Consider the following 25131-nt stretch of genomic DNA (forward strand, 5'->3'; position numbering starts at 1 on the left):
ATACACAAGTCTTGAGAGATTAAGGGTACTATCAATGCCAATAATTTCTACCACTTTTATATTGCTTTATATTTTATAAAATAATTTTTATAATCACTAATAATATCACTGAGGTAGATATTATCAGTAGCAGAACTGTATGAATTTAGAATTTAAGAAGATTTATTTGAAATCAACATTGCTACTATCTACTGGCACTATTTCTGATAAGTTTATTAATATCTCAGATCTCTAGTTACCTTTTCTTTAGAAAAAAAGATATTACCCATCCCTTGTATTAATTGGGGTGAATTAAATGGAAACCAATTCATACATGAATTGCTTAACACTATGTTAGCACATGGTAAGTACTCAAAAATATTGTCCTTTGTTACAGTCTGCTTTCTTTTCAGATGAGGAAATGGAAGCATGGAGAGATATAATCACATATCCAAGTTTACTCAGTAATAAAAGCAGAGTTGGACATTGAAGCCAGTATTTCATGCTCAGTACCACTTTTAAATATTGCCCTTCTAACGTTGAGTGCCGTCTACTGACAAGAGGTATGAAAGAGAAATGAGGGACCTAATATAAGCTCTCAGCTCAGAATTGCAGAATGAGGGGAGAGCTGGATATTTTCCCTGTGCCTGACACGACATTCAAAACTATAAGGGAAATGACTAAAATCCTCAATGTTATAAATGTTCATTAAATATATGAAGGGATTAATAGAATGAAGAAAAAATAAAAATTATATTAATTCTGCTTTGATACTGATTTCAAACACATTGTTCTCCAAAGTTAGCAAGGGTTAGACAGCTTTTGTATAATACTACTCAATACCAAACCGATTCTGTAAAACTTTATTCCTAATATACAATCGGTAGAAATTCTGTGTTGGTGAAGTCTACCTACTATGCAATATTATAGCTTTTAAAAGCTATTTTCTATATTACTGTGACTAAATTGGCATAAATATTGAACATAAATTTAATGCGTGCTAATAATATGTGAAATGTAGAAAAATACTTTTAGTGTGCTGGTTAAATGGATTGATGGAATCTTGACTAAATTTGACAATGGACTCTCTTCCCTTTTAGTAACTTTTAACTGCCCTTATTTAAAAAAAAATACTGTGCAAAATTAGATTAAAAGTAAAATCTTTAGAATACTCATATTTGGGTTAAAACTACATTTCAGTATTGATAGTAAAACTGCAATTAACTACTAAATAAGTAAATGCATACATAAATAAATAGTCTTCTATGGTCTTCACTATGTCTGAGATCTAAATATCTTAAGGCCAAAATAGGCATATACACCCTTCAAAAAATATGTTACCCACCCTAAACACTTATGTTAAATGAATTTTAAAGCTCAGTTGTTTTGTCTTTACTGGAAAATCACCATATCTTGAAGATGACTTGGAACCCCCATATAACTACTCTATTCTTAACTTTATTACACGCGGAAATAGCAGGAAAATCAGGAAGAACAAACAAGTGAAATTTCAACTTGAACAAAGCCTAATAATATGGGATAACACTGCAATCATCACTAGCCAAGATCTGGTCCACAGTGTTTCAAGGCTGAAACCGGGTTTACAGAGAGAGCCAGAATGGATTTGGTCTGAGGAGACTGAATCATGCTGATTAATGAACAAGATAATGACTTATAAAGCAGATTTCAATTAATTAATTCATTGAAGGGGATATATATTTGCCCAGAATATTCATGTTCTTCTGTCTCCCACAACCCTTTATGTTATCAGGATCACAGAGAAACAAATTCATAATCAGAATCTGTCCAAACGCAGCACTAGAGTAAAGGGATACAGACGCTGTGAGCCGAGGGTAGCAAATGGAATTGATTTGGGGATGGATCAAACTTCAGATTCACCTGGGGAGATAATATGTGTGCTTCATTCTCACCCAAATTTAATATAGTTTTTTAAAATAATATACACTAAGAAGCATGTGAAACTTGAACAAAAAGATCCTCAGGTGATTCTAATATGCATTTTGAGAACTACATGTTTCGAGAGATAGTTCTTCCATGCCATGCAGCTGGAAGAATTTCCCTACGGTGCTAGAGAATATGCCCTTCTAGTACAGTAATTCTCATACATGGAAGATAGTCAGGTCCGCCTTCCTTGAGCAGCATTAGATAAACCTCATAAGCCTATTTCACTTTCCTAGAAACAGGGAAAGATGTAATAATATAGTTTTGTTGTAATACAGTATTTGTAGCTATCATATATTAAATACACATTTTATCTTGGGCACTGTGTTAGTTGCTTTTTATTGATTCTCTATTTTCCCTGTTTTATAAATGAGAGATTTGGAATGAAGTGTATTAAATAACCTAATCATTGTTATTTATCTAGATATTAAATACCATAACTAGGATTCAGACACTTGCTTAAAATTTAAATCCCTATAGCTCAGTTGTCCTTACTAGGAATAGTGTCCATAAAACAATTTATTTGGTATTTCACAGAGCACTATTTTGTACCTGACAAATAAATACTCTTCAGTTATAAATATATTGTATAGACATCGGCACTTATATTGTTATTGTATAACAATATAGTTGATATTTCAGTTATATTTTAATCCTGATAATAAAGCTTATTTAGATTCTAGTGATTCCTACTTTTTTTTTTAACCACATTGTAAGCAGTTTTGGATGGATTACTCTGCTTATAAGCAGAACTGAAAATACGTCCAATTTTTTAATATGTTAACCATATTACTTTACTGATGGGTTAACCATCAGTAAAGTAATATGGTTAACATATTAACAACTAGATATAATAGGATTGAGGATGGACTTAAAGAAGAAATTACTAGAAGAGACTTCAGAGTAAATTTTTGGCCTTAGTCTTAGAAATCCCAAATCCTGTTCTTCTAAATGAACAGTATTTCTAACTAATTATCACTTTCTGAGAGCAGAAGAGAAACAGCAATATAGAATCCAGCTCTTTTGCAGCATTTTGAATGACTTCAAAGGACAATTTTGACAGGCTTCCCTCCACCCCTGAATTAACTATACAAATTGTTAATCTCTGGAAAACTGTTCACATTTACACAGTTTGATTCTCTATCTTGTGAAATGATAGATACATTAATGTCATCAGGGAATAAGTAGGAAGCAAATGGTTTTCTAAGACCCAGAAGAAAGTAGTTTAATGCCGCTCTCATGTAAAATAAACTCTTGATCTCTATCAAGAATAGATTATTTAAAAACATCTGTACATTCAATAGGGTACGTGAATTTACATTATGAAGGCTGCATTATGGCTTGTAATAAAATCCAGTGTTAGAAGTACCATGACAGTATCAGAATTCTCTCTGGAAAGGATTCTGAAGTTCGTGCGAAGGTGAAGCATTCTCTCTCAAGGGCTTCAGTCTCCGTTGTCTCTGACAGCCCTGCCATGACCAGATACATTCTTTCTTATGACATCTGAATGCAGCACAATATCAATTTCACATAATTTAAATGAGAACCATGTTCTGTTGAATTTGTGCTCATGCTGTAAAATCAAGATTCATGAGGGCTCAAGGAGAATCAGACTATGAATGTGTTGTAAGTGAAATTGCTAAAGGCCATAAAACTAAAGAAGTCATGTTTTGACAAATTGGGACTCCCATTACAAATACAAATCTAAAAAAGTACGTGCCATGTTGTAAGAGATTATAATAAATGAACATAAAAATTTATATCCATTTAATTAGATTTTTTGGCATTTGAAAGAAAAACATTATTTCAAAAATCTTCTCCTGAGATTGATTGTGGAACATCAGAATGCTTATGATGACTTATAGCTAAGGTATATTTGGTTTTCACAAAGAAACTTGCATGGGTTTTACTTGACATTCCTATGTAATTAATCTATGCTAAAATAGGCATTTTTCAGTTAGATGATAGTTTCCTCAAAATAGAGCTTTCTGAATTCATACAAACACAAAATAAAGGTCTCAGTCATTACATCATCTTCCAGAGATTAAGATGCTCATTGTTTAATTTTGTTAAATTTTTACGCTTACTTTACTTTATCTACCAAAAGCATGCATTGTTATCTGTGTAGTTATTTCTGATATTTCTACTTAACACAGTATCTTTTTTACTGAGCGCAGGATTTATTTTTAGGTACACCAAATAGTAGTGTCTTTTCTTTTGGCCAATACATTTTGAATATATTGTAGGGGTTTTAAATATGATATATTGTATTTTCTCTATTTGCCTTTATATATCTGAATCTACGTTTAGTTAGCTGTAAATGATATAAATAATAATTATTACCCAAAATGCACTTGTTATCCACATGTTATATTAGGACCGTATTAGTTCCTGAATGAACACTTTGTCATATATATATACACACACACACACACACACACTCATATATATATATATATATATATATATGTTTGAAACAGGGTTTTACTCGGTCACCCGGGTTGGAGTGCAGTAGCGTGATCATGGCTCACTGTAGCCTTGACCTCCTGGACTCAAGCAATCCTTCCACCTCAGCCATCCAAGTAGCTGGGAATATAGGAGCACACCACTATGCCCAGCTAATTTTTTATATTTTTTTTAGAGGCAGGGTTTCCCTATTTTGCTCAGGCTGGTCTCGAACTCCTGGACTCAAGTGATCCTCCTATCTCACCCTCCCAAACTTCTGGGATTACAGGTGTCAGACCCCTTGCCTGGCATTTTGTGATATTTTTAATCATATTATTCGATTCACTTTCTCTCTATATAACTACATTCATGAGCATTAGAAAAGAGTAAGTCAACATATGCAACTAAACACTAAACATTTTGATTATATTCTCCATTAAAATAATTCTAGCCAATGCACTTTGTCTTGTTTAAAATCAATTTCTACTGAAAGTGCTTATTGACAGCACATGCTTGATTTAAGGGTCCTTAGTATAACAATAGCCTTTGAATTTTTAAATGCCCATTGTGAAAAAGTGTGACTGCTAACTAAAATTAATCTGATGGTCTTCTCTTGTCAATGTGGCTCGAATACCAAAAAACCTATGTGTCTCTTATTTCATCCTTCCTGTCCTCTCTTCCACCATCTTCCTTATGAATGGTTGCCATATTTAAGTTTCTCACCTGCAGTCATAATTACTTGTTTCTCTCCCCCAATACATTCAACCTCGTTAGTTGATAAACTCTTCCCATCAGTATGATCTAATATCTAGTTCTGCTTCTTCTTCTTTTAAGTGTGTTTATTTTGTTGAATAGGCCATTTTTTTCAAACTCAGATTTCGTAGCCACTTTTTCCTCTCTCTAGTCTCCTTTTATTCACTGTTCCCTTGTCTCATTCCCTGCTTTTCATTGGACAATTTATTAAATGCCACTTTGTTAAAATGTGACTTTCCCTGTGTTCTCAATCTGAATTAAAGTTTTCCTGTTATTCGCTCTCCAGTTAACCTACTCTTTTCCTTTATGTTACTCACACCATTTGTATATCTATTCAATTATTCGATTGACAACTATTTGTTTCATGAAAAAACAAAAGCCAACCAAACAAGAAATGTTCTATGTGGACAAGTCCCATGAATTTTGGCTTTACACCTCGTGTTAAATAGTACAGGGACAACATTTTGAATAAAATAATAAATTACTGTCAGTGTAAACACTACCTCAATGTGAAAAACAATGATCTGTGAAATATCTAGAAAAGTTATTTCATGTATTATACTCAAACAGGATCCATAGTGAAGGCAAGTGAATTGTGGTAGGGATTTACACTTCACACAGTTATCTGAATCCCATTTGTGGTATTTAATGTCTTTAACATGACCAAATTGTTGTATGTATTTTATTCGGTTTTCCTCGTCTGTAACATGGGAAAGATTAGCAGAATGCCTAAATATTATATTTGTGTGATAATCAGCAACCATTTTTTATATTACAGAACAGCTATATTATTAGATCTTTCTTTAAATTTAACATTAATAAGTGACATAGACTCAAACGGTTCACAATTCTTTCATATGCTGTGTGGTATTAAGTTCTTTTGCCTTCTGTTCCTTGGTCATTTTAGCTTCAAGCAAGGCCATTTAGTGATATTATCTTACTTGTCATTTGTATGCCAAAGTGACGATCTTAACTGCAATTCAATGTTTTGTTAGACTCATGCAGCACTCTATTTTACAGATATGTTTATAGATCGGGTTTTTCAGAATCTGTAACAGCTATTGGAAAAATTAGTTATTAAAAAAAACAAGACCTGGAGTGGTGGCTCACGTCTGTAATCCCAGCAATCTGGGAGGCCGAGGTGGGTGGTTCATGAGATCAGGAGTTCAAGACCAGCCTGGCCAAGATAGTGAAACCCTGTCTCTACTAAAAATACAAAAATTAGCCAGGCCTGGTGGCAGGCGCCTGTAATCCCAGCTATTCGGCAGGCTGAAGCAGAGAATTGCTTGAACCTGGGAGGCTGAGGTTGCAGTGAGCCGAGATCGTGCCACTGCACTCCAGCCTGGGTGACAGAGAGAGACTCTGTTTCAAAAAAAAAAAAAAAAAAAAAAAGAAACTTATCTTTCATAATTATCATCCTCTTACTATTGTATGAGCTTTTAGTATGTTGTATGTCTATGTGTATGTGTGTCTGTGTGTGTGAAGGGCCCGGTATACGTATTGTTGGAACATGAATGTGCTGTCATAGTAATCAGAGATATTGTCCTTCAAGTTAGGCCTTAGTCCTAAGTATTTGGTCATAGATGAAGTTCTTCAAATTTCTTGGGGGTAGGGGGACATAATTCTTTATCCTCTGTCAGCAGAGGTAAAAAATGATAAAATAGTCTATTATTACATTCTTGGAAGAGTTTTATGCTCACAATAGTATTTATGCAAAAAGAAATATGATAAAAAAATAGACTTTAACTGATTAAATTAGACTTTCACTTACTCTCATTAGGATAACAGGCATGAACTGATGCTTTAAACACTAACGTGGCAAAAATTCAGGAATTTTCTTGTTTCATTTTTTTGAGATTATCTCAAAAAGTAATTAAGCTGATTTAAACATGTTTTGGCAATTAAGTTTTAGTCAAACTACATGGTCTTAATCAATGGCATGTAGCCTAATTTAAATGGATGGTAACTGAAACATTTACCATTTCAATTACCCCTGTTTGTTTCAGTGGGTCTTTTTGTTTGTTTCAGTGGGTCTTTTTGTTTGTTTTATCATATGCTCCTACGGTATTGGTGAATAATGTGCTATAGTTTCAGATATTCCATATCAGACATATAGTGACTTTCCTTTCTTCTCTTCTCCAAAGTCCTTATTTCTGGTATAAACATAATCACAGGTAGATATAAAGAAGACAGCAACCTATACAAATGATTAAGGTAATTTTTGCTGGGTTATTAAATCTCCAATCCAGAGGAATGCATTCTAAAAGGGGAAATAAATCAAACAATAAAGCTAATAGAAATTATCTAGGAGAACTTTTTTTATGAAAATTAGCTGATTTACCTTATTATTCTTGGTCCATTCACCACCTCCTCAAAATAAAAATTGATAACTAATAGGGCATTGCAATTCTAAAAGGTTTCTCAAATCACTACTTTTATTTTATATAAAAATAAAAATAAAATTGCAATACCTATGCTGTATTTTACCCTAAAACTCATGGAAGATCAGGTTGAGAATTTGTGAATTTCTTTAGCAAAAGTAATAAATAAATAAATAAATAAATTTAAAATAGCCGGGTGCAGTGGGATGTGCCTCTAAGTCTCAGAGGCTGAGGCAGGAGGATCCCAAGGAGTTTTAGTCTACCCTAGCAAGATCCCATCTGAAAAGAAATAAAAAATTTAAAAATATTTTTCTGAGGCAGGGTCTCAGGTCTGTCACCAAGGCTGGAGTGCAGTGGTGCAATCATGGCTCACTTCATCCTCCAGCTTGCAGGCTCAAGTGCTCCTCCCACCTCAGCTCCTCGAATAATTGGGACTACAGGCTTGTTCCACCAAGCACAGTTTTTTTTTTTTTTTTTTTTTTTTTTTGGTAGAAATCGGGTCTCACTATGTTGCCCAGGCTGCTTTCAATCTCCTGGGCTCAAGTAATTCTCCCACTTTGGACTCCCAAAGTGCTGGGATTACAGGTATGAGCCACTACACCTGACCAAAAATAAATTTTAAAGGCATTTTTTTATTTTTAGCATTATGCAATATTTATTTCTCAGCAAGCTTACGTTATTAGAAGGTACACAAGATGCCACTTGATCTGTTTTTTCCCCTCTGAAATGGTTGAGAAATGGAATGTTTTCAGAGACTGAGATTCATTAGCATCAACTTATCTTTCCTTTTTTGGTGCTCTTATCAGACAATGACGATGATTAAAAGTGATGAATAGCAGATGCATTTGAATCTATAATTGAACATCTTTAAGCATAATGACATTTTCCCTCACGTTGTATTGACTTGTAGAACCCTGATGTTCAGCAAGAGCAAACATTCATACTAGAATGACTTATCTGTGGTCCCAGGTTGGCACCTCCAAATACTCTTGTTGCAGCTGGCAACCTTTAAATCAGAGACTAAAGCCAAATCATAAGCAAGCTGAAACTTGTGTCACATTGAAATGCAAGATATGTACCAGCCTTGGAGTATATATTATGCATTTGCTTTTCAGAGGATTATGCTTTTTTCCTGCATTAATAGGACCAGATGTTGCTGTTAATACATCTGGGAAACACATTTTTCTTTGTTTTGGTGTCAGATGAGAGGATGCTGTCAACTCTGGCAAAGTGCATCTTCATATTTCTCAAGTTGCAGGGGGCACCAGGAAGGTAGATAGCTATTAATCACAGAGTAGAATGTAGTGTTTTGGGTTACTGGAACTTTGATTGACCAAGTATTTACATTACTGTACACTGTATTATTCAGGGACTCTACAATCCTCAGCAATTTTCAATAAGTACTGGATGACGTGTCTTTTATCTGACATTGCTAGTGTATTGCCTGGAGATTTTGAATGTCAGTCATTGGAATTGACGAGTAAATGGGAAGCAACTACCAACCACTTATCTGTTTTCCTTATACACACTGTGACTGTGTTATTTGCTTTTCTCTATGAGACAATGTGGTACTTTAAAAAACAATATTGACAATCAGAATATCAGTGTCACTTCTAATTTTGTGACATTTTGGCTGGTGATCTTATTTGTCAAAGTCTTAGCACCTTGAATTGTCAAAGAAGGAGGCTGATATAATAATCTTAAAGACCCTTTGATTGCTAAGAGTCTATGATTTTCTTTGCCTTTGAGATGAAGACAAAATTAACTCATAGCTCATGTGTCTTTTGAGCAGAAAACTACATTTAAATGCCTTCCATTGCATCCCACCTCAATCCTCCCATCACTCTTTTTGAACCATCCATTTTCACATTTTAAATTGAAATGCATTTTCCATTCCACAAAATTTTTAGTATTTATTTTCTTATTTTCTGATTTTAAAGTCCATAAAAAGTATATATGATAAATATTAGTCTCTTTATATAATTATTGTTATGATTTAATCATTCTTCTTTTAGAGATAAGCCAATTGAAAGGTTAAGTGAATTGTCTAAAGTTGTCCAGTTGATAACAGGAATAGAACCCAGTGTAGAATCTAGGTCATTTGTTTTCAATATTCAAGGTTAGGCCTTGAATATTGACTAAACTTGGAGCTAAACAAAATTTCATTACTCTGTATATAGCCCCTGTGTTCTGGAAATTTGCAGTCTAAGGCTCATAATGCCACTTTGATATAGGTAAAACATGTACATACACAAACTCAAGAAACACTGGAAAAATAGATGCAGACAGTAAGCAGAAAGATGGGTAAATGCAAACTGCAAAATGAAATATTAGGGGAAATTATGAGCTACATATGTTACATAATTAGTCATATAAACTAACCTCCCATTCTGTCAAAACCATTAAGTCCCCAAGTAAGAATTCAAATTTCAGAAGCCATTTTATGACAAGTTAAAATAGTAGTTAAAGAGAAGAAAATTAGCAGTGGCAGAACTATGATTCTTGGTATTTTGCATTCAGGTGGGTGACCCTGGATAAGTTAAAGAGATTCTAGTAGGCCGTGGTTTTTTCATCTGTAAAACAAGGATTGGAGTAGAGTGATATTAACGCTTTTTAGTTCCAAAGTTTTAGGATGTAATTAAACATAAAAAAAGAAGAAGAAGAAGAAGCAATTCAGTAAACTCATCAAAGAATATATCAGGAAGGCAGCAGAGAATTAGCCAGTAATATAATAACTGAAGTTCTGATTCCTGAAAGTCTGCATTGTAAATTGTTGAACCATACTAAAATCTCTAAGCCGCAGTTTCTTCATCTATGATTTTGAGATGACATTGGTACTTTCCACAGAGGGTTTTTGTGACGATTAAATAAGATAATACGTGCCACACCTTCAAAAACATGCCTAAAACAAAATTATACCTAACATTTATTGAATGCTTCCTGAAGACAATAATCCTTCAGAAGGGTAGCCATTATTTTTACTAGGAGTAGAGTATAATTTTATAGATCTGTTTATAAGTACATATACAAAAATATAGGATGAAAATTGAATCTCATGCTATTCTTATTCTTGGAATAGCCTCACTGTCAATCTCTAGCTTCTCCCTCTTCTTTTTCTTTATTCTTTTTTTTTTTTTTAAGACGGAGTTTCACTCTTGTTGCCCAGGCTGGAGTAAAATGGCGCGATCTCGGCTCACAGCAACCTCTGCCTCCCAGGTTCAAGCAATTCTCCTGGCTTAGCCTCCCTAGTAGCCTGGATTACAGGCATGTGCCACCAAGCCTGGCTAATTGTTTTGTATTTTTAGTAGAGACGGGATTTCTCCATGTTGGTCAGGCTGGTTTCGAACTCCCGACCTCAGGTGATCCGCCCGCCTCGGCTTCCCAAAGTGCTGGGATTACAGGCATGAGCCACCGCACCCAGCCTGCTTCTCTCTTTTCTTCCTCCAATTCAGTCTTAAAACTATTACCAAACTTGTGAATTTTTCTCTGGTTTTAACAATGAAAAAGGTGATTTATTCCCCTGTCCGTTTTGCTCTACACATTTCAAAATTTATTTCCTTTCCTTTCAGTATATGCGTTAGTTTTGTTTTGGGTTTAACCTCTAAAATTCTCCCTTTAAAAAGAGTCATTTGTTAAAATTTCATGGCTACTTTTAAGTTTATTTTTAATCTACCTTCAGTACTAAGCTGCTTCATTCTTCTCGAAGTTTTCTTTTCTCTTGGTTTCTATGACACTGCATTCCCTTGGTACCGCTGTTTGCACTCTACTTATTTTCCCAACTTTCGAATGTAGGCTTCTCTCCATTTACAAGTTTTTTTTTTTTTTTTTTTTTTTTAAATCCCAAGACTTCAAATATCATCTTTGGGTGGCTAATGCCAAAGTCCATGCTTCTATTCTTTCCCTTATTCCAGAACACAAGACCTGCATTTCTAAAAGTCTATTAAACATTTTACCATAGTTGTCTCCAAGCTTTTCAAATACAATTTATCTAAATAGGACTCACTTTATTTTCCAATCCACCTTTTATCTTAAATATAATCATATTCTCTAATTTTCAATATTATTTAATGATACTTTATTTGACTCTATCCTGCAAGCTCTAAAATTTTGAACTTTTACTCTCTGCCTCACTCTCCATTCTCTGTCAAGTAAGGTTCAAATTCTTTAAAATTCTATCTTTTAAACTCTCTCACATTTCTCTGCCCTTTTCATGCTTATAAAAAAACTCCTTCGTTCTTCTTGAGAGAGGGATTTGTGCATGTGTGTGATAGAGTCCTTCACTGAATCCTGAGTGCGTGAAGGTCACAGACAATGCCGTAATGACATCGTGACTGTCACAGCATGTAGAACCATGTTTTATAAATAAGAATCTTTAATACAGTATACGTGTCTTTAATGGAATTTTTTTAGCTATTTAATTTTGAAGAAATATGTGCTTCTTATTTTACTCATTTTTAGAAAACACAGCTGTTTATATCTGACTTAAAGTATAGTGTTCCTACCATTTGATTAGTCAATACGTGTTAATGATTCTAATGACTTTATTAATCTTCTGCTTATTCTAAAAATATATAAAGTGACATACAGTATGCCTATGAAAATTAATATTAAATCAATTTTTAAAGAAAAATGAGTCAAGATGTCACGTTGATTTGGACCATAAGCCAATGGTTCTAATCTCACTATAATTTTAATTTTGTTAGATAAATGCCATTATAGCTACAAGTAGCAATAATAGTTAATTATAAACTGTAATCGAGGGGTCTCGAGCTCCAAATAGGAGTAAGTTACCAAAATTATCAACAAATAAAAAGTGGCGGTAGAATGTATGTAGCAGGTGAGCTCTAACATACATTTTATAACACCGAAGTAATTTTCACATATATAGATTTAGCTCATTTCAAAGAGTTTTCACCCATATCATAAACATGAAAATATTTTTCTTCTTCACTATAGATTTATAGCATTTGAGTTTTAAAATACTTCTCTTGTCTTTCTTGGTAGACATTTTGGCATTTTATTCATAATTATATTTCTTAAAATATTCAATATTTTCTTCTTGATTTTCAAAGTTAGTTCTTGATTTTGGTTTTAAATAACAAAACCTACATAACAAATAAAACTTTCAAGGTTTTATTTTTTATTTAAAACCATCTTGTAAAGGGTATATACTTTTATCTATAAATTACAAATGTAAAAATGTATATCTGAAGTGATATTAAATACTTTGGCCAAAGCCATACAATTAGTAAATGACAGAATTGGGGTTCGATCTGTATCTTTAGATTCCCAGTTCAATGCTCCTTCTATTTGTTATATAATAATTTTTGACATTTATTTTCACATATTTAATTTTGGGGAGAAATTTTTATAAATTTATCACCTAACGAATATTTCGCCAAAGCCAGAAAAGTTTACTGAGTCCTTAGTCTGATCAAGTCACTTTACTGCTTGGCCCATGATTGTCCTCAGATAAAGGCCAACCTCCTTAGCATGGAGTTGCAGATCATTTCTCCAGCTTCCTCTCACAACTGTACTTTAAAACTGGGAGCACTCTTGGACATAAAATGTTTATTTAAAAAAAAATTTCTGAGGATACATAGTAGATGTATATATTTATAGATTACATGAAATATTTTAATATAGGCATGCAATGTGTTATAACCACATCAGGGTAAATGAGGTATACATCACCTTGACCATTTATCCTTTGTGTTACAAACAATCAAATTATCCTCTTTTAGTTATTTTAAAATGTACAATTAAATTATTTATGACAACAGTTGCCCTGCTTGCTAGCAAATACTAGGTATTATTCATTTTTTCTCAAGTATGTTTTTTACCCATTAACCATCCCCATTTCACACCCACACTCCCACTTTTCTTCCCACCCTCTGGTAATCATCCTTCTACTCTGTATCTCCGTGAGTGCAATTGTTTTAGTTTATAGCTCCTACAAATAAGGGAGAACATGAAAAGTTTGTCTTTCTGTGGTTGTGCCTTGCTTATTTAACACAATAATCTCCAGTTTAATCCATGTTGTTGCGAATGACAGGATGTCATTCTTTTTATGGTTAAATAGTACTCCACTGTCTATATGTACCACATTTTCTTTACCCAATCATTTGTTAATGGACAGTGAGGTTGCTTCCACTTAGTTATTGTGAATAGTGCTGCAGTAAACAGAGGAGTGCAGATATCTGTTCAATGGTCTGATTATCCTTTTTTGAGAGTATATATACGTAGGAGTGGGATCGCTGGATCATATGGAGCTGTATTTTTAGTTTTTTGATGAACCTCTAAATTGTTCTCCATAGTGACTTTACTAATTTACACTCCCCTTGACAGTGTATAAGGGTTCCCCTCTCTTCACATCCTCCGCAGCAATTGTTATCCCCTGTCTTTTGGATAAAAGCCACTTTAATGGAGTGAGATGGTATCTCACTGTAGATTTGATTTTCATTTCTCTAATGATTAATGATGCTAAGCACCCTTTTATGCACCTGTTTGCCATTTGTATGTCTTCTTTTGAAGAATGTCTAATCAGTTCTTTTTGCCCATTTTTAAATCAAATTATTAGATTTTTTCCTCTATAGAGTTGTTTGAGTACCTTATGTATTCTGGTTACTAATCCCTTGTCAGACGGGTAATGGGCAAATATTTTCTCCCATTCTGTATGTTGTCTCCTCACTTTGTTGATTATATCCATCGCTATGCAGAAGCTTCTTAACTTGATGTGATCCCATTTGTTTATCTTTGCTTTGGTTGCCTATGCTTGTGGGATATTACTAAAGAAATATTTGCCCACTCCAATGTTCTGAAGAATATCCTCAAAGTTTTCTTTTAGTAGTTTCATAGTTTGAGTGATTCTTCTAACCCAGGAACATGAAATATCTTTCTTTTTTCCTATTTAATTTCTTGTATCAATGTTTTATGGTTTTTATTGTAGTAATTTTTCACTTCTTTTGTTAAGTTAATTCCTAGGTATTTTATTTCACTTGTAGCTATCGTAAATGAAGTTACTTTCTTGAATTCTTTTTCAGATTGTTCCCTGTTGGCATATAGAAATGCTACTATTTTTTGTATGCTGATTTTGTATCCTGCAATATTACTGAATTTGTTTACCGGTTCTGTTATTTTGTGTATTCTCTAGGTATTTCCAAATACAAGATAACATCATCTGCAAACAAGGGTGATTTTTTGTCTTCCTTTCCAATTTGGATGCCCTTGATTTCTTTATTTTGTTTGATTCCTCTAACTCATGCATCCAGTACTAGGTTGAAAAACAATGGTAAAAGTGGGCATCTTTTGTTATTATCTTATAGGAAAATCAGTTTTTTTCCTATTCGGTATGACACTCTGTAGGTCAGTCATACGGACTTTTTTTGTGTTGAGGTATATTTTTTCCATACCCAGTTTTTGGAGGGTTTTTATATAGGAAGGGATGGTGCATTTTATCAAATGCTCTTTCAGCATCCATTAAAATGATCATTTGGCTTTTATCCTTCATTCTTTTGCTATAATGTATCACATAGATTGATTTGCATATAATGAATCATCCTTGCATCCCAGTGTAAATCTCACTTTGTGATGATTAAAGATATTTCTAATGTAGAGTTGAATCACTTCTCTAGGAGTTGGTGTAGGATTTTTTGCATCAATGTTCATCAGATTATTTTGGCCTGTAATTTAATAATTTAATTTTCTCTTTCTTTCTTTCTTTCTTTCTTTCTTTCTTTCTTTCTTTCTTTCTTTCTTTCTTCTTTCTTTCTTTCTTTCTTTCTTTCTTCTTTCTTTTTTTCTTTCTTTTTCTTTCTTTCTTGTTTCTCTTTCTCTTTTCTTTCTTTCCTTCTTTCCTTCCCTCCCTTCCTTCCTCCTTCCCTCCCTCCCTCCCTCCCTCATTCCCTTCCTTCCTTTCTTCGTTCCTTCCTCTCTCTCTCTTTCTTTTCTTTTCTTTCTTCTTTGTCTGGTTTTGGTATCAGGGTAATAATACTGGTCTTGTAGAATGAGTTTAGAATATTTTATCATCCTCTATTTTTGGCAGTAGTTTGAGTAGGATTAGTAGTCATTCTTTTTTAAATGTTTGGTAGAATTCAGCAGTGAAGCCATTGGGTCCTTTTTTTTCTTTACTGGGAGACTGTGTATTATGGCTTTAATCCCATTACTTGTTATCAGAATGTTCTGGTTTTGGATTTCTTTCTCGTTCAATCTTGGTAGGTTGTATGTTCTAGGAATTTGTCAATTTCTTCCAGATTTTCCGAAGTATTGACATATATTTGCTCATACTAGTCACTAATGATTCTTTTGATTTCTGTGGTATCTGTTGTAACGTCTCTTCATTTCTGATTTTATTTATTTGTATCCTCTCCCTTTTTCATAGTTAGTCTGAATAAAAGTTTGTCAATTTCGTTTACCTTTTAAAAAAACTTATTTCATTTATCTTTTGTATTTTTTTAGTTTCAATTCCTTTTGTTTGTTCTCCGATCTTTGTTATGTTTTGTCGTCTACTAATTTTGGGTTTGGTTTGCTCTTGCTATTCTAATTATTGAATATGTATCATTAGGTTGTTTAAGTTATTTCTTCTTTTCTGATGTGGGTACTTGTAACTATAAACTTCCCACTTACTACAGCTTTCACTGTATCTCATAAGTTTTGGTATGTTTTGTTTCCATTATCACTTGTTTCTAAAAATTTTGAATTTTCTTCTTAGCTTCTTCATTGTACAATGGGTCATCAGTAGCATACTTAATTTCCATATGTTTGTATACTTACCAAAATTCCTCTTGTTATTGATTTGTAGTTCTATTCCGTTGTAGTCAGAGAAGATTTTTGACAATTATTTTTGAATGTTTTGAGACTTATGTTGTGACCAAACACAAAGTCTATACTTGAGAATGATCTATGTACTGAAGACAAGAATGTGTATTCTGCAGGTGTTAGAGGAAATATTCCGTAAATATTTATTAGATCCATTTGACCTATAGCGTAGATTGAGTCCAAAGTTTCTGTTCTGATTCTCCAACTGAAAGAACTGCCTAATGCTGAAAGTGGGGTGTTGATGTTTCCAGCTGTTATTGTGTGGTTGCCTATCTCTCTTTTAAGCTCTAATAATATTTGTTTTTTATAATTGGGTACTCCAGGGTTAGGCTCATATATATTTGCAATCATTATATTATCTTGCTGAATTGACCCTTTTTCATTAATAATGATTTTCTTTGTCTCTTCTTATAGTTTTAATCTTGAAATCTATTTTGTCTGATATACGTGTAGCGACTCCTGCTCTTTTTTTGTTTCCATTGGCATGGGATATATTTTTCCATTCCTTTATTTAGTCTTTGTGTGTTTTTATATGAGAAGTATGTTTCTTGTAGGAAACAGATCACTGGGTCTTGGTTTTGTAATCTTTTCAGCTACACCGTCTTTTGATTGGAGAGTTTAGTTTATTTACTTTAATGTTTATTTATAACTAAGGACTTAATCCTGCCATTCTGTTATTTGTTTTCTGATTGTTTTGTGATCATTTCTTCCTTCATTTCTTCCTTTCTGTTTTTCTTTTAGTGAAGGTGATTTCCTTTGGCAGTATGCTTTAATTTCTTGCTTTTAATTTTTTGTGTATCTGTTTTATGTTTTTTGGTTTGAGGTTACCATGTGGCTTGCAAATACTATATTATAACCCATTATTTTAAGCTGACCACAACTTAACACTCTATAAACAGAAAAACTAACAAGCATTAAGAAAACTAATAAAAACTCTACAGTTTAACTTCATCACCTTACTTTTTAACTTTTTGTCATTTTTATTTATATCTTATTATACCTTCTATATCTTGAAAAGTTTTTTTATAGGTTCTAGTTTTCCTTTTTTTTTTTATTTTTTTGAGATGGAGTCTCACTCTGTCACCCAGGCTGGAGTGCAGTGACATGATCTCGGCTCACTGCAAGCTGCGCTCCCAGGTTCACGCCATTCTCCTGCCTCAGCCTCCTGAGTAGCTGGGGCTACAGGCACCTGCCACCATGCCCGGCTAATTTTTTGTGTTTTTTAGTAGAGACGGGGTTTCCCCATGTTAGCCAGGATGGTCTCGATCTCCTGACCTCGTGATCCGCCCACCTCAGCCTCCCAAAGTGCTGGGATTACAGGCGTGAGCCACTGCGCCTGGCCTGTCGGTTGCAGTTTTTCTACTTAAGAAGAGTGCTTTACACACCACAGTTAGAGTGCTATAATATTCTGTGTACTTACTACTGTCAGTGAGTTTTGTACCTTAGGATGATGTCTTATTGCTCATTATCATCATTTTCTTTCTGTTTGAAATACTCTCTTTAGCATTTTTTGTAGGACAGGCCTGGTGTTGATGAAATCACTCAGCTTTTGATTGCCTGGGAAAGTATATCTCTTTCATGTTTGAACAATAGTCCCACTGGATATACCTTTTTTTTTTTCTTCCTTCAGTGCTTTAAATATGTCCTGCCTCTTTTCCTGGGCTGTAAGATATCCACTGAAATGTCTGCTGCTAGATGTATTGAAACTCAATTGTATGTTACTTGTTTCTTTTCTCTTGCTCTCAGGAACCTTTTTTTATCCTTGACCTGTGTAAATTCAATTATGGAATGCCTTGAGATAGTTTTCTTTGGATTTAATCTGCTTAGTGTTATACAACCTTCTTGTACTTGGCTATTGATACCTTTCTCTATGTTTGAAAAGTTCTTTGTTATTATCTCTTTGATTAGACCTTTCTTTCTTTCTTTCCTACTTTTTCTTTTCTTTTTTTGAGAGAGTCTTACTCTGTCACCCAGTGCAGTGGCATAGCCTTGGCTTACTGCAACCTCTGCCTCCCAGGCTCAAGTGATTCTCCTGCCTTAGTCCTTTAAGTAGTTGGAATTACAGGCATGCACCACCATGCCAACCATGCCAGGCTAATTTTTTGTATTTTTAGTAGAGATGGGGTTTTGCTACCTTGGCCAGACTGGTCTCAAACTCCTCGCACCAAGTGATTTGCCTGACTTGGCCTCCCAAAGTTCTGGGATTATAGATTACAGTGCCTGGGCCCTCTGAGTAAGCTTTCTACTCCTATCTCTTTTTTCTACTACCTCCTCTTTCAGGCCAATAACTTTGAGATTTGCCTATTTGGGATATTTTCTAGATCCCGTAGGCATGCTTCAGTCTTTATTTTTTTTTTCTTACTTTGTCTTCTCTATGTATTTTAAAATAGCCTGTCTTCAAGCTCACTAATTCTTTCTTCTATTTTATCAATTCTGCTATTAAGACTTTCATGAATTCTTCATTAAGTCAAGTGCGTTTTTCAACTCTAGGATTTCAGCTTAATTCCTTTTAACTATTTTAATCCCTTTGTTAAACTTAACTGATAGATTTCTGAATTCATTTTGTGTGTTATCTCAAATTTCTTCAAGTTTCCTCAAAAAAGCTAATTTAGTATTCTGTCTGAAGTGTCACGTGTCTCTGTTTCTCCAGGATTGACCCTCATGCCTCATTTAGTTCATTTGCTGAAGTCTTGTTTTCCTGGATGGTCTTAATGCTTGTGGATATTTGTCTGTGTCTGGGCATTGAAGAGTTAGGTATTTATTGTAGTCTTTGTTGCCTGGGGTTGCTTTTACCTGTCCTTCTTGGGAAGGTTTTCCAGGTATTCAAAAGGATTTCGGTGTTGTAATCTAAGCTATATCTGCATTAGAAGACACTCCAAGCCTCCAAGCATAATTACACTGAGGTTTTTGCAAACTCTTAGAGTTATTGCCTTGGTCATCTTGGATAAGATCTTGAAGAATTATCTGGATTATCAGGTAGAGACTCTTGATCTCTCCCCTTAATTTCTCCCAAGCAAATGGTGCCTGTCTATCTGTTCTGAGCTCCCTGGACATGGGGATGGAGCGACACAAGCACCCCTGTGGCCACCACCACTGGGACTGTGTTGAGTCAGACCTGAAGCCAGCACAGCACTGAATCTTGTCCAAGGCCCAATGTAACCACTCCCTGGCTACTGTTTATATTTGTTCAAGACCCTGGGGCTCTAAAATCAGCAGGTGGCAAAGTCAGCTGGGCTTATTTCTTTTGTTTCAGAGCAGTGAGTTCCCCCAGGCTCTGGGAGGGTCCAAAGGTACTGTCTAGAAGCCAGAAACTGGAGTCAAAAAACCTTGTAAGTCTACCTGGTTTTCTATTGTTCTCTGGCTGAGTTGGCACATAAACTATGAGAGTCAGTCCTTCCCACTCTTCCCTCCCTTAACCACAGGCAGAGGAACCTCACCGCATGGCCAGGAACTCCACAGCCTCACAGGGAGTACTGCCAGCCTACCCTTTATGTTCCCTTAAAGCCCATAGGCTCTACAGTCAGCCTAAGATGCACCCTTCAATGTAGTGCACTCCTCTTTGGCCCAACAAAGGTTCAGAAATGTCATCCAAGACCCAAGGCCTGGAATCAGGGACCCCAAGATTCTGCTTGGTGTTTAACTCTGCTGTGGCCTAATTAGTACCTGAGTTGCCAAAAAAAAGACCTCTATAATTTTCTCTCCACTTTTCTCGAGCAGAAGGATGTTCTCCTTGTAGCCACTGCTGCTGGGAATTTGGTGAGTCTCACTGGAACCCAGAAAGTCTCAGAGTTTCAGCCAAGGCCCACAGCATACCACCTAATTATCACAGTTGGTTATTCAAGGCCTAAGGGCTCTTTAGTCTGCAGGTGATGGATCCTTCCATAACTGTGCCCTTCACTCAAGGCAGCAGGTTTCCTTGTGGCTCGGAGTGTGTCTAGAAATGTCATCTGGGTAACATGGCCTGGAATAGGGGCCACATGACTGTGACTGGTGCCCTATTCTACTGCAGCTGAGCTGGTATCTAAGATGATACACAAAGATCCTCTGACTCTTCCCTCTATTCACCTCAAGTGTAACGAAGGGGTGTCTTTTGGAGCCGTGAGCTGTGTTGTTTGGCATGGGGAGAGGGGTGGTGCAAGCACTCCCTTAGCTGCCCCAGCTGGTGTTTCAGTAAGTTGTGTGCCTTTCACTTCCACTGGCTTAGAGCCCAGCTCAGCAATAGAACTTGCAGTCCTTATGGCCTAGACTGCCTTTCAAGTTTATTTAGGGCCGCAGCGTACATCAGCTCATGGTGGCAAGGCTTGCTGGAACTCAAGTTCTGACCTCTGGGATGGGCAATTCCCCTCTGGCTTGTGCTGGTCTGAATGCTCCCTCCATGGGTGGACATTTGCTAAGTTCAGCCTGGTTTTGCTTTCCACTGTGAAAAGGTAGCACTGAATTCACTGCAAAGTCACACAATTGCTATGCTTTCCCTCTCCCAAGTTGACAGATTTCTCCCCACCACATGACCTGCAGGGGAATAGGGGAGGAGTGGCATTGGCAATTTAAGACTGTCGTTCCTACCCTCTTTAGTGCCTCATTCAGTGATATGAAGTTAAAACCAGGTACTATGAGTGCTCACCCGATTTTTTGTTTGTTTGTTTTTATTAAGGGGATTTTGTTTTAGTTGTTGAATTTGATGTTCCCGTGGGAGACATGATTGGCTGTGGCATTCTATTCTACCATCTTCTCCATCCCTCTTCTCATTTATTTGACTGACATGCTTTTCCATCACCCAGAATTTTCCATATGATGCTGTGTTTGTCTAAAACAGGGACTTTATTTCTACTCGTTTCCATGGCTGTACCCTGTAAGTCTCGTATATTTATGTATAATTTCTTCTTGGCGTTCTTCCTTGGCCACCATCTCTCCTTTTGCTACCTTAACTCCTGGTTTGATGGTTCTTCGATGGACTGCCATAAGACTCCATGAGACTGTACTTCCTTATTACGGCATTTCGCTCATTGTTTAATTTCCCATTCATATAACTGAGTCTTCTTCTAGACCTTGTTTAATTGTATCCTTAGTGTTTGAAAATACCTAAAGTAGATGTTGAATTAATGTTCTTTGATGGAAGAAATTATAGCTTATTTTTAAAAGACAGAATCTTGCTCGTCACCCAGGCTGAAGTGCAGTGGTTCAACATAGCTCACTGCAACTTTGAACTTCTGGGCTCAATAGATCCACTCACCTTAGGCTTCTGAGTATCTGGGATTACAGGTGTGTACCACCATGGCTGACAAATACTTTATTTCCTTTTCTTCTTCTTCTTTTTTTTTTTTAAAGAGAGATTGGGTTGCCGGGAGTGGTGGCTCACGCCTGTAATCCCAGCACTTTGGGAGGCCAAAGCTGGAGGATCACGAGGAGATCGAGACCATCCTGGCTAACACGATGAAACCCCGTCTCTACTAAAAATACAAAAAATTAGCCAGCCATGGTTGCACCTGTAGTCCCAGCTACTCGGGAGGCTGAGGCAGGAGAATGGCATGAACCCAGGAGGCGGAGCTTGCAGTGATCCAAGATCACGCCACTGCACTCCAGCTTGGGCAACAGAGTGAGACTCTGTCTCAAAAAAAAAAAAAAAAAGGAGAGCGATTGGGTCTGGCTATGTTGCCCAGGCTAGTTTTGATTGGCTAACCTCAAGAAATCCTTCAGCCACAGCTCTGGAATAAGTGGAAGTACAGGTGAATTACAGCTTTCTTAATCTGTCCCAATTTTACCACTTTAAAACTCATTTAATCATTGGTGAGCTTGATGAACTTATATAATTTTGTATTATTCTCATATTTATGATTTGACAGTTTTAGTCATGGATGATTGGTGAGCCAGAAATCTGTTATGCAAGTTAGGCATTCGGATAACATTTTGAACCTAATACAGCAGAACCCTGATATTCATGGGTTTAATAGTGGAAACTTCTGCCAAATTTTCTGATCAACTAGAAGGCTAGTAAAATATAGTAACATATACAATGGTTGAGAAATGAATTGGAAGCAAATTCAATCTTAGGCTTATTTAAAGAAAGGTCTCACTTAACTATTGAGCCTATTTGGCCTCCTAGCTTGTGTCTCTCAATATGGCTTTATTTTTCTAAAATGCAGTAATATTTTTTCTTTTGAAAATATGGTTCTGAAGAAAAGTTTAGCTCTCAGTATTGATAATTATTGAAGTAAAATTTAAGAGGTCTTGTCTTAGGTTAAAGGGGAAAAGTCAGAATGTATAAGTGGTATTCATACATCTTCACTTATTTCTGGAAAAGCTTATGGAGAGAAAAAGAAAGGAAAAGAAAGAAACAAAGGAAGAGAGAAAGAGAGAGAGAGAAGAAAGAAAAGAAAGAGAGAGAGAGAAGAAAGAAAAGAAAGAGAGAGAGAGAAAGAAAGAAAAAAGAGAAAGAGAAAGAAAGAAGAAAGAAAGAAAGAAAGAAAGAAAGAAAGAAAGAAAGAAAAGAAAAGAAAATAAAGGAGGGAAGGAGGGAAAGAAGAAAGAAGAAAGAAAGAAAAGAAAAGAGAAAAGAAAAGAAAAAGGAGGGAGGGAGGGAAAGAAGAAAAAAGAAAAGAAAGAATAAAGAAAGCAAGCAAGTAAGCAGATAAGAAAGGAAAAGGAAAGGAGGGAGGGAAAGAAGGAAGGATAGGAAGAAAAAAGAAAGAGAAAAAAGAAAAAGAAGAAAAGACAGAGAATGGTAATATTTGCAAAATTGATATTCACAAAGATATCGATGTATTAACAACAAAACATCCAAAATTTATTTTATCATCACACCATTGGTATTGGTTTTGCCACAGACCAATAAATGCTATAGAGAGTGAACAAACAATATATTGAATTCTGGTCATTTGCGTGAGAATGTTTTTTTCTACTTTAAATCACTTTTGGATGGTCTATAATGCATTCTCAGATAAGCAGTTTTAAGTGATATATTAACTTAGTTGAGACTTTTTGTATTACAATATTTTCTAACTTCTTCATCTACTTGAATAAAATTTTATTATATTTCACTTTTCCAATAATATATACTTTTTCTTCACTTTGATTTTAAAAAGTCCAATTGCACTCAGGTTTTGAGTTCCTTTCTCCTACCTGCCAACGCTTTCACAATTAAATAAAAACCATAACTTCTCTAATGAAATCCCAAATCCTGAAGTAAAATTACATTGATTTAAATCAACAAGACTTTGAAGCAATTTTTCAACTGTATATTGGTTTACTTAGTTCTCTCTTTTGTGGTTACTGTATTTATCCTTTAGTATGAGATTATGTCCTGAATTTCTCTATACCGGGAGCATGACATGAAACCATTTTCACATACATCTTTAATGGGAAGATTCTGTCACTACTTGTGGAAAGCTATACTCTGAACTCAGAAGAAAAGAAAAGAAAATAACAGATTTCTAGAGAGATTTTTAAGATCAAGTCATTGTAATAATAAATTATTACAAATTACTACTAAATGGATATTAAGTTAGAAAACAACAATTTCAGCCAAATTCTAAAAAGGCAGTTTATTTTCCTAAATATATAATGCGTACGTATTATATGCTGAAAGTATTTGCAAGAATTGAATAACTTTGCATTTGAAAAAGTGTACCACATAAAGTGTAAATTATGTGGATTATATATCAGTTGCATAATAAAAAATTAAATTTAAATCAGAAAATATTTTAAGGTAATACGACTGAAATATATTCACACATAATAAACACATTTTTATTGTGATCACGGTTGATGTGCTTACACTATTTTGTGCATTTTTTCTACAAGAAAAACAGCCCTATAACTATAAATGGCACCCTATGGTCATGTTGCACTGTAGCTCAACACAATAAATTTTTATTATAGTTATTGAATAAAATACACACCTCTATACATTTATTTTTCATATCTAAGAGCTGTTGTTTATATTTTATAAATTACTTGCATGCTTCTAAAAGAATACATTGGAATAAATTGAATTAAACATTGAGTTATTTAAAAGTTTATTACTTAGATATGGTCAATGAAAAAAAGTTACAAATTGTCACAAAATGATTATGGGTTGGAATTGGCAAGATAGATTTAATAAGGGTGAAAACTTTGGTCCAGTTTAAAAGATAGAGCCGGTAAATAACACGTATACCCAGAGGTTCTATAAAACAAAAAGTTACTGAAGCATCTCAATCAATTTAGAGATTTGTTTTGCCAAGGATGTGGATGCTCTGGGAAAAAAGAAACACAAGTCACAGTAGGATCTGTGACCTGTGCTTTTTCCAAAGAGGGTTGTGAGGACTTCTATATTTAAACAGGAAACAGCAAGCAGGAGGGGATGGAGGAAAAGAAAAAAAAGTGGGGAGGGTAGGCAATGAAGCAAATGGTCACATTCTTTGAGGCTCTGGTTAGGACTCAGTGAAACTACATTGTACATGTGAAAAGAAAGGAGTGGGTTGAGGGGAGAGAGTGAATTATGCATTTGTCTCCCAATCAGTAGATCTACATGTTATACAAGATAGAGAAAGGATGTAAAATTGCTATCTGTTTGGGAACAAAAGGAACACAGTTTTTGCATGACTGAGTTCCCAAGTTTAACTCTCCCTTCGGCATAGTGAGTTTGGGGTCCTGAGATTTTAGTTTCCTTTCAACGGGCCCAATAGTCTTCAAACACCAAATAAGGGTGAGTAGGCTGACAATTCAATGGGAGTAAGAAGCAAGAGAATCCAAAAGAATATTAGTAAAAAACAGAGTTGATGAGTTCTAATACAGTGACAGAGATTATTTCCTTCCT

The 25131-nt window shown here is 35.0% G+C and overlaps 1 long non-coding RNA gene across 1 annotated transcript in view; it reads left to right on the forward strand.

Moving 5' to 3' along the window:
* Positions 1-390: 390 nt before the first annotated feature.
* The window catches only part of LOC129492332 (uncharacterized), a 59905-nt gene continuing 35164 nt past the window's right edge, over positions 391-25131 (forward strand). The window contains exon 1 of the long non-coding RNA XR_008660795.2: positions 391-542. This is a non-coding gene — a long non-coding RNA (uncharacterized lncRNA). The remainder of the gene's footprint in view (positions 543-25131) is intronic.

The sequence above is a fragment of the Symphalangus syndactylus genome, chromosome 10 (genome assembly GCF_028878055.3).
Source record: "Symphalangus syndactylus isolate Jambi chromosome 10, NHGRI_mSymSyn1-v2.1_pri, whole genome shotgun sequence".
Classification (NCBI taxonomy): domain Eukaryota; kingdom Metazoa; phylum Chordata; class Mammalia; order Primates; family Hylobatidae; genus Symphalangus; species Symphalangus syndactylus.